This window comes from Vespa mandarinia, chromosome 19 (assembly GCF_050613455.1).
Source record: "Vespa mandarinia isolate Hongniang chromosome 19, ASM5061345v1, whole genome shotgun sequence".
NCBI lineage: Eukaryota > Metazoa > Arthropoda > Insecta > Hymenoptera > Vespidae > Vespa > Vespa mandarinia.
The window spans coordinates 3,482,375-3,492,500 of record NC_140828.1 but is presented as its reverse complement, the minus strand read 5'-3'; the positions used below and the strand labels follow the sequence as shown (position 1 = coordinate 3,492,500).

General features: G+C 31.1%; 1 protein-coding gene across 8 annotated transcripts in view; it reads left to right on the top strand.

The window, feature by feature from the left end:
• The window catches only part of LOC118449313 (neural-cadherin), a 78,588-nt gene that overhangs the window by 47,443 nt on the left and 21,019 nt on the right, over nt 1-10,126 (top strand). The gene's annotated exons all lie outside the window — the stretch shown is intronic.

Below are 10,126 nucleotides of genomic sequence, written 5' to 3'. Positions count from 1 at the left end.
ATCCTTTCTTTAATAAAAAAGAGAAATATAGAACGGAGAGAACTTTTCGTTAGACTTAACATATTCCGGTAGGTTCATGAGATGTAGAAAGTGAGAGAAAAAAAAATATGTATCTACATATATGTAAATAGGTATAAATATAAGTAAAGAAGCCATATGAGCTAACCTTTCGTATTAATATCGCGAAGTGGACGTTGCGTCCGAGACTAGAAACGGTGGAAAGCTTTGAATGGGCGGATCTGCATATTGCGAATGCACTTGTGGAAAATTGACTTTATACGATTACGCATCTTCTCATCGTTCTATTCGGTCTAATCTCTTTATGAAGGAAACCTAATTCTGCTCATTTCTCGTTCAAAATTCTTCATATGACGAGTAGCTATTAAAAGAACAAAAAAAAAAAAAAGAAAAAAAACAGAAAAGAAAAGAAAAAGAAAAAGAGAATTTTATTTTTTTTCCCTCTCTTACCCTCTTTCACGAAGTACCAATTGTAACGATAATAGCCAAAAAAGCTTTCGTGATTCTTCAAAAGAATTTTATGATTCCTAGTTAATGAAATTTTTGTGACGAACTTTTGAAAGTACATCAAAGTCACGGATGTGGAACGATTGTGTTACTCGAGATTTTTCTCTGCTAGAGCTTTTTGAAGTTTGATGGCATTCGAATACGCGTACGTACTGCTCGATAAGCTTGAAAATATATTGAATTCTCTATCCGTCGGCTATACGTCGGTTGGAAAAATAGAACACGTTTCTATCACCGTCGTCAAGCGGTGTGTGCTAGGATACAAGATGATGGACCGTTGCCCCGATATTTTTACAAGCTAATCTTCCTCTCTCTTCTTCTCTCTTTCTCTCTTTCCATTCTATATTCATTTTTATTAAATATGTAAACGGTATTTGTGCGCAATGGAAATTGAGAATCCATGTCTATTTGTACAGACTTATAAAATATATTTTGAGCATGAAGAACGAGTAGATAATAAAAAAATATCGATATTTGTTCACTCTTTGAACGCAAATTTTGTAGGAAAAACGAAAAAAGAAAAGGAACGAGAAAAAGAGGAGATTTTTCTTTGAGCTGACGCGACAAAAATCATCCATTTTGGAGTTTTCCCGCGCGCTTCTGATGCAGCTAATATATCACATAACTCGTTTCGTCAGCCTTACAAGTGCAATGTATATTTGTACTTTGCAAAATTACTTGGGCATTTTTAGCCGAGTCAGTGAAAATCTCAATGATTGTGGTATAGTTATGAGAAAGTCACTAATATATCGTTTCACTTGTAATATTTTGTATTATATTTTCTACTTGATACAATTTTTTATCTTAGTTAATATTGAACCTGAATCATTCTTTTAAATCATACTTGAATATATCAATTTTTTAAACTGTAGAGTATCTTGAAAGTAATAAATTTGTTAGAATAAGGAAAAGAAAATATATTTTTGAGAAATGGAACGAGTAAAAAGTATTTAACTATCAAAATCGCTTTGTATTCGTCATCAGTTTCAATAAAATTGAAATCGAATTTTGTCGAATGAACGAAACGTCGAAACTTGGCGCGAAACCACGCGAATGGCTCGCAAGGGATTACCGTCGGAAACAAAAGTATTGCTTTACAAATCCAGCCTTCGTTGCCGACGCGTGTTGCATGCGATAAATTCAGAGTGTTTTTTTTTTTGGTTTTTGTTTTATTTATCTGTGTACATCCAATGAGGTGTTTTAATGGTATCTGCTGGAAATATCCTCTTCACTATTCGAGTCTCTTCTGTTACTCCTTTATTTCTATCTTATATTTTACATGTCTAATATTCACGCGTGTTAAGCTTATACTGCTTACGTCACATTATATTTTTTTCATTAGAAAAAAAAAAAAAAAAAAAAAAAAACAAGAAAAATAATACGCAAACACCGGGATCGTGTTTTTCACAAAGTTGAACGGACAGAAGAATTTCAAGGAAGAATTTTCTAATTCTAGAAACGAGAGTGACCCAAAAGAAAAAGTCGTTTTTACTTAGGAAAAAGGAAGAACGAAAGAGAGAGAAAGAGAGACAGTAGTGATATACGCGTGACCAAGCTGTCGGATCCTTTTCAAGTAACTAAATAACCGTCTAAGGAATTCGTTCGTGTGGTTAAGATAAATGCACTCCTATGTGCGTAGTGTACTTGTTTGTTTGTGTAACAAGCGTATTTTATTATTTAATCCCCTTAAATTCTTCCGGATTATAGCACTTATGCTGTGGAATTCTCGTTTGGCAGTTCTCCCTCTCTCTCTCTCTCTCTCTTTCTGTAGAGAAAACATTCACGTTAATTAGCATTCACATCCATGTTCCTCGTATCTGTTTGGTCCATGTTCATTTCTACGCATACCTGAGTCTGAACGCGACTCTCTGGCATTTCTTTCCTTGCAATTTTTTCTTTTTTTTTTTTTTTTAAATCCTTACACTTTTGTTAGATTGAAATTGTCGAGGAGAAATAACTCGTGTGAAAGAAAGCCAATTCTCTAAATCTTCGATTTAACATGTTCATTATCACGTTCATTTTATTTTTTATTATTATTATTTATTATTTTTTTTTTATTAATTAAAATCAGATGCAAATGAAAAAAGATACGAGAGAAGTGGTCATTAATATTCAAAACTGTAATTTACACATCTGCATTTTATGATAAGTAAACTTTCCTTTCATTAAAAAAAAAAAAAAAAAAAAAAAAAAAAAATAACAATTTTAGAATTATAAATATTTTGTAGAATTTAAAATTAACTTATTAAATGCCATAAGTTCGATGATTCAAAGTACAAAATGATATAAAATATAGGTAGACTTTCAAGAAAAAGAAAGGGGGGAAGTTAAAGTCGTGAAAAAAGTACATCTTAGCATGTCGTTTGTTGGAGAAAAGGGCGACCTAGATTTTTGAAAAATTACTATTTTTATCCGCATGAGTGCTAAAGCTTTTACGTATATATGTGTATATGTATGTGTGTAGATATATATATATATATATCATATATATTATGGACGATTCTAAACGATATAAAAGCAGTGCGTGCATAAACAGAATGTTCACTCGCATTTAATTAACTCTAGTGTTTACGCATACACAAATTTCCTTTCGTGATTTTTATCTCGACCACAGGATGATAATCATGTTTATATCTTCAGAAATCGTGAATCGTCGTAAATTAAAAAAGAAAGTTGTATGTTAATACTTATAATGGAATACTATGGTGCAGATTTTTTTTTTTAACTTTTGTTGCCCATTATGAAAATGCAACTTAACTAATTTTTCTTTTTTTGCTATTTCAAATAAGCTTTTCTTTTAATCGTCTTATACTTTCGGCGTTAATTTTTCTTTAAGTACGAAAAATAGAAAGGATTCCTCTCATTTTTATTTTTATTACACTGGACAGTTAATCAGCTTTGCTTCTTTGGTTTATTTATAAAGATCAAAAAGAAACATTTTCATGTTTGTATAATTTTTTTCTTTCAAAGACTTGCTCGTTGAAGTACAACTTTTAAATAATCCTTTTTTCTTTTCTTTTTTTTTTTTTTTTTTTTTTTTTGTAGAATAAACAACGTCGATTTATTAATTTTTCAGTTTTGATATATTCTTTGTCAATGAAAGAGAACAATGTGAACAATAATGCGCAATAACAATGATGATTATATTTTTATCAAAGGATACAAAGTCGAGAATAAAAGCATACGCTGCATAGAGAACAAAATTTGTCAGAGTTGAAAAATGGTGCTATAGCACATTTAGTTTCGATTGTAGGCTAGCTTACGATTAGGAATCCTATATCATATGTGACCAGTTTCTCGATATTGCCACGAATTTTTCTTTCTATCTTTATCTCTATTTTCTCTCTCTCTCTCTCTCTCTCTCTCACACACATACATACACACACACACACACACTTTGGCTCGTCATATCGTATTAAATGGAACGATAACGTGTGCCAAATAAATAGAGCGCACATTTTATACGGGCGTTTCTATAGGGTGATATCAAAACATCGTATACGCGTAAATCTATATATCCCATTTATTTCTCTTTTATGCTTTCTATTTTCCAACGTAATATCGTTGTTAGAATATAGAAAACGATTTGCTATTTCTAGTACGTTTAGCTTTATAGAAAAATTGAAAAGTAAAAGTAAAATATCGAAAGTATAAATATGTTTGAAATAAACAAAAAAGAAAAGAATAATTCGAAACTTAGACCATTCTTTTTTAACAATCGTTGAATTTACTATTCGTAAGACGAATAACGTAATGGACATTTGGGAAACAAGAATACACTAGAAGGATGCTGCGTTGAAAAAAATAAAAAGAACAAGGAGAAAGCGTTCGTTCCGTAGTTGCGTTTTAACGCTATATCGGGGACTTAATGACGCGTAGTCGGGTAATCACGGATGTTTCTTGCTTCTCGAGAGGAAAAAGCATAAAAAGTTTCTTTACGATATTCGCCGATATTCGAGTCTATCTTTTCTATTCTTTTTCTTTTCTTTCATTTGCCTGCATCATTAAAGTTTTCTTTATCGCATTGTAGAAAATCGATGAACTCCGGAATACTTGATAAAAAAGAAAACAAGAAGAAAACAAAAAGATAAAGTAAATCGACCTTTCGATCCTCAAGATTGTCATTTTGCCAAAATTTATTACCGTTCAGATGTTTCTTTTAAACTTCTATAATGTAACTTTAAAATCACACTTTTTATTCATATCAACGTATAAGAAAAATTATAAACAATTTAATGAAAAGAATCTACGAAAAATGTTCGTAAGTAATTACACTTTGTAAGTTTCATTACGAAAAGAAATATAAATAATGAAATTATAACACTAGTAAAAACAATGAAAACAAATTTAATCTATAAATGTATTTTTTTTATCGAGAAAGTTAATAAGCTGACAGATGGAAGTTAAAAAGTTTGTAATTTCTGGCATCAAGATTTTTCGAAAACATTTTTCTACTAAGCAACGATAAAACAAGACTTTCTTTATTGCTTATTTTCGACGAATCCTCTTGAGATCTCGATAGTTCGATAATGGATATACGGAAAGAAGATGCTTATCGTGAATCGTAGATTCGACCTGAAAATGCTCTATCGAGACTCGTTTTCTTTCGCTATTAATCAATCCAGAACGTCGATACGAAATACCAGATAAATCGTTCGGACGTTGTTGTCGTCTTTTTTTTTTTCTTTTTTTTTTTTTTTTACCTTCTTTCGCTCCTCTTCGTCGACGTTCTTGTCATGAAATGGGGGTGGTTATCGTACCAGAAATTGGTTGTATCAATTGAACGGTGAACGACACTGAAAAATCGTTTTAAAATTACATTTAATGATCGGGATCCGATACGAAACTATTACGTTCTTGTTACAGAGATATTATTATTCTGATCAATTTTGTTAACAGAATGCAATGGTCGAATCATTTCACATCAAATGTTATCTAATATTCTCTGAATAATGTTTGTCGAATCAAAAATATAATACAGATCGTAGTTAATTTAATATAATGCTACGAATAAATATCGGAGTTAAAGCTCGATCCATCTGTTATTGACAATTTCTCTATAAAAATTTGTAATAGAAATATGTGACAAAAAATTTTATCTCACTAATAATATTTTCCACAGGCATTTTTCAAAGATATATGAATATCTCTTATCATATATGAGATAAAAGAATGTAAAAGTAGATATATATATAGTGTGGAATTAAGTAAAATGTAAAAGGTAAAAAGATTTATGAAGGAGATATAAAAATCAGAATTTCTTTTTGTACGCGTTAAATCGAATATAGCGAGTGATAAAAAACGTTGAGGCTATAGAGATCTTCAGAGTTGAGAAAAAGTCATAAAAGTGTGAGGAAGAGAAAGAGAGAGAAAGGGGAATCGCAAGTGATTACGTTTAACGGCGTTAATGAATTAGTCACAGTATGCCTTCTTGCCTGACGAACGAACACAGCTTCCCAACTTCCAAGATTCCGATCTTCCGACGGTAGACGATGCCCTTTGGCGATGATGCAGATTTTTCTGATTTTCTTAACACCCTTCAACTTTTCCTTTTTTCTTTTTTTACTCTTGCTTTTTCTCATCGTTCGTTAAAAATATCAAATATAAATCCTATAAAGATATGCTTATCATGAAGTCGAGTTTTCTGTAATAATTTAAATGGCAAATTTAATCAAACATTGTAGTACGTGAAATATTTTTATAATAAATATTCAGCAATGTAGATCTAAACTGTAAATATTCAATTTTCTTTTTTTTTTTTTTTCTTTTTTTTTATGAATTATATAAGATGATATGGAATAATTAAAGAATAGAGGTATACAGAATAAGTGAATAATGATACGTAGATAAAATAATTGACATAAAATATGTTAACGTACTCACAAATTCATTACTTAATTGAATGAATATTTTTTGAATACTTTTTTTGTACTATTGATAAAAATTGTACAAGTGCATTAATCTTTCTAATCTTCTCTTTTTTTTTTTTCTTTTATTATATGTCCAATCATAAATTTATTACTTTTAAAGTTACTTTAACCTTCTGTTACTCTATAAAAAGATTCTTTTAGAAAAAAAAAAAAAAAAAAAAAATTGCCCATGCAATAAAAAATATCTTAAACCACAAGCTATAATAATTTTCAATATTAACTTGCGGTGAAGTTTTCGCTAAATAGAATACATAAATAAAACATAATATAAAAGATTGTTCAACGTTAAAAGAATAGATGTATACAAAACTTTTCTCCCTTCGAGTAAATATTATATATTTTATAAGTTTTAAAATATTAATGTAGAAATGAAAGAAGATATAGATAATATTCAATGAGACGATTCAATAAAGTTTTGATTGCCATAGATAGAATCGATTGTCCTATGTTAAGGATATACGTATATCAAAATTTTCGGTATAAATTATTCAGCGAAAAGTCAATAGAAGGGAACGATACAACGGAAAACGATCCCTCGAAAATCAGATTATCTTCTACTCGCCTCTAGTGGGAAAACTGAAGTTTAGGCGTGAAGCTGACCTCGAACGACCTCGATAATATGACTCCATCAGCAGAGTTCCCTCCAACATCGAAATTTCGTAACTCTTCTCTTCAGATTTTGAGTTTGGTAGTTCGTCTTGACTAAAAGTAGACAAACGACGTGTCCGTATATGCTGGCGCCGAGAATTTTCCAAGAGACGACCTCAATACTCTCTTTCTCTCTATACCTCTTTAGCCCTCTTGGGAAACTCGCATGGCCTCTTCTGAGTAATATGGCGCTCCCATTTCACAGCGGTTCCTATTAATGACCTCGTTCGAGCGACAAGTGCTTTCGATTACGCTTGCGAATTGCCATGAGGATCTTAACTTCCGGGATATTATCTAACTCTTTCTCTTTTACTTTAACTTCATCACTCCTACTCCTCGTTGTTTTCAACCGCGAATCAACAAAGACGATCATAATGTATGAACATACATTATATAATTGTATTGAAAAATAATTAATTAACGATCATAATGATCATGATGAATAATTAGTCATCGATCTTTTGTACGAGTATTGTAAAGAAAATACTTAATGCATTCGCTCCATTTTCACGACATTCTCGTTGACTCTCGTTGTACGGTCGTTTTTGCTTGGGCATCATTGCAGAATACCATATTGATGGTTCATTAATCAAGTATTAGCATACGATGAATATATTCATAACTTGGAAGAGAAAATATATTGAAGCTTACGTTAGTCAATTCGAACTTTGTTGATTTTTTACTCGGGTTACAATCGTGTGCATTCTTTTTTTTTTCCTCGTTTATTGTCTAATCATTTCCACTTTACTGAATAATGTCAGTAGCAACTTGTTCTATGATCAAGAAGAAGAGCAAAGTTCGCTGTGATTTCTTTTGACAAGCTCGACATTTAATTTGTCGAATTATCTTGGCGAAAAATGAAGAGGGAGAGAGAGAGAAAGAAAGAGAGAGAGAGAGAGAGAGAGAGAAAGAGAGATAACACGAAAGATCCATTATTTCTATGGATGTATTTAGTAATAGAATAATTGGATTCATTTCGTAACGCGAAGTGTTCGTCTTGTACTTCAATTGCGACTAAATTAATCCTTTTAACCCTTTTGCAAGTGAAATCTCATGATTATGGTATTAAAAGAAAATTTTTTGTAATACTTGCAAAAAGTTATAGTATCTTAATAAATATAATACCATATCAATCTTATATACATTTGAATTGTATCCAATTTTTGACTTATTTATTTTTGAACGAATATAAAATTTTGACATCTCTTATTTTTGATGAACATTGAAAGAACAGTTAACATTGGAAAGAGGATTTCCTGGGTTTCATTTGAATCTCATCTTTCGGATTAAAATCCCAAAATCGTTTCGATCTCAACGTACGGCTGATCGATCGAATATGCAACTGAAAGCAAATCAAGTTTTGTCGGCTATTGCGTCGAGAGCGAGTTTTGTAACGAGTAAATGGAGGGAGAAAAGAGAAAAAGCGAGAGAGATTTGTTACGAGCGTGGATCGTTTAGCAACAAAAAACTGGATCGACTGTTATTTTTTGAAAACCAAAAGGATCGTTCTCCGCCATGAGTAATCGAATTAGTCTCTTCTTTCATATAAATCTATAACGTGTTCTATTTTCTTATCTCTTGTTTATATCACTTTTTTTCTCTCTCTCTCTCTCTCTCTCTCTCTCTCTCTCTCGCTGTAGATATTTTATTTGAAGTAAAATAAAACTTATATTTTTAAAATGATTGCATACAGTTTTATACGTTAGCCAAGATATCAATAAAAAAAAAAAAAGAAAAAAAAACAAAGAAAGAAATAAATAAAAAACAATACATTCAAACAAAGCTGGTTGAGAAATAAATGGAAAAGTAATCATACCCGTTACTTCGATAAACATGTTTGTGTTGGAAAAATGGACAAATGGAAAAAGAAATAAATAAATAAATTAATTAATAAATAGAGAGAATAGGAAAACACGTGATGTAATATAATTTCATTTTCCGTATCAATTCACAGTGTTATACGCAAAACGAAGAGAAGTCACTCTAGTGTTTTAGAGAAAAAGAGGAGCTCTCTTTTTTCCCCATCTCTTGAAATTATTTTGGCAAGCTTTCAAGAGTGGCAACGAAGGGAGGGTAGACGAGAGGGTAGAGTGAAGAGCATAGCTGTGCGTCGCGCCAAACCAAATTGGAATTACATGAGAGCCGCGAACATTGGCGGGAAAATACACGAATGGAATATCGAATGCGTGATATTTCGTGAATTCCGTACGGAATATCCATATCTTAGTTTTGGATATGGTGCAGGTTCATGAATACACAAATTTAACGAGTCATCTAACTCACCTAATCACATTTACTCAATTTCACCAGCATTTCTGTTATCCTTGAAAATATAAAATTTCTGCTTCGTAAGAACCACACAAATCCTTTCCTTGAGGATTTTATCGACTGGAAGATAGATACTTATGGATAAGTTTGAATAATTTTATATCTCAATTTAGGCGACACGCTCGAATAATTCTCAATGTGGTGTGACTATTGAAAATTTTGATTTACTTCAAGAATTATTATAATCGATCTCGAAAGAGATACGCCATTTTTTATTTTCTCATAAAAATATTATAATAAAACAACATACGTGTATATAAGAAATTTATAATAGATATGTTTGAAAATAAATTTATTTTCTTTCTTTCTTTTTTTTCTTTTTTTTTTTTTTAAAGAAAGAAATTGAAGATATTATCGGGTTAAAAAGATTTACAGTTCCCAGCAAAGTAGAATCCTCGAAAGTGAAAAGTTCGTAACCTTCGTGACCGGTTAGTTCTTGCAAGCGACAGATACAAATGATTCACTTAGACCAAAAGAAATCTTTAAAGAAAGAGAAACAATAAAGATGGGTCGAAAAGAAAAATAGCAAGGCTAGTTAACGGTCACGGATAAGTTTCGAAGAATAACGCGTTGGTAATCTTTTTCATCTCGAATCGACTCAAACTTTTTCTACTAGAGAAGTTGAACTTTTGTGGTTCACGCTTACACACGTTAGAATAGTTAATGAGTTTTTCCACAAAGTTTATCTTCCAAGA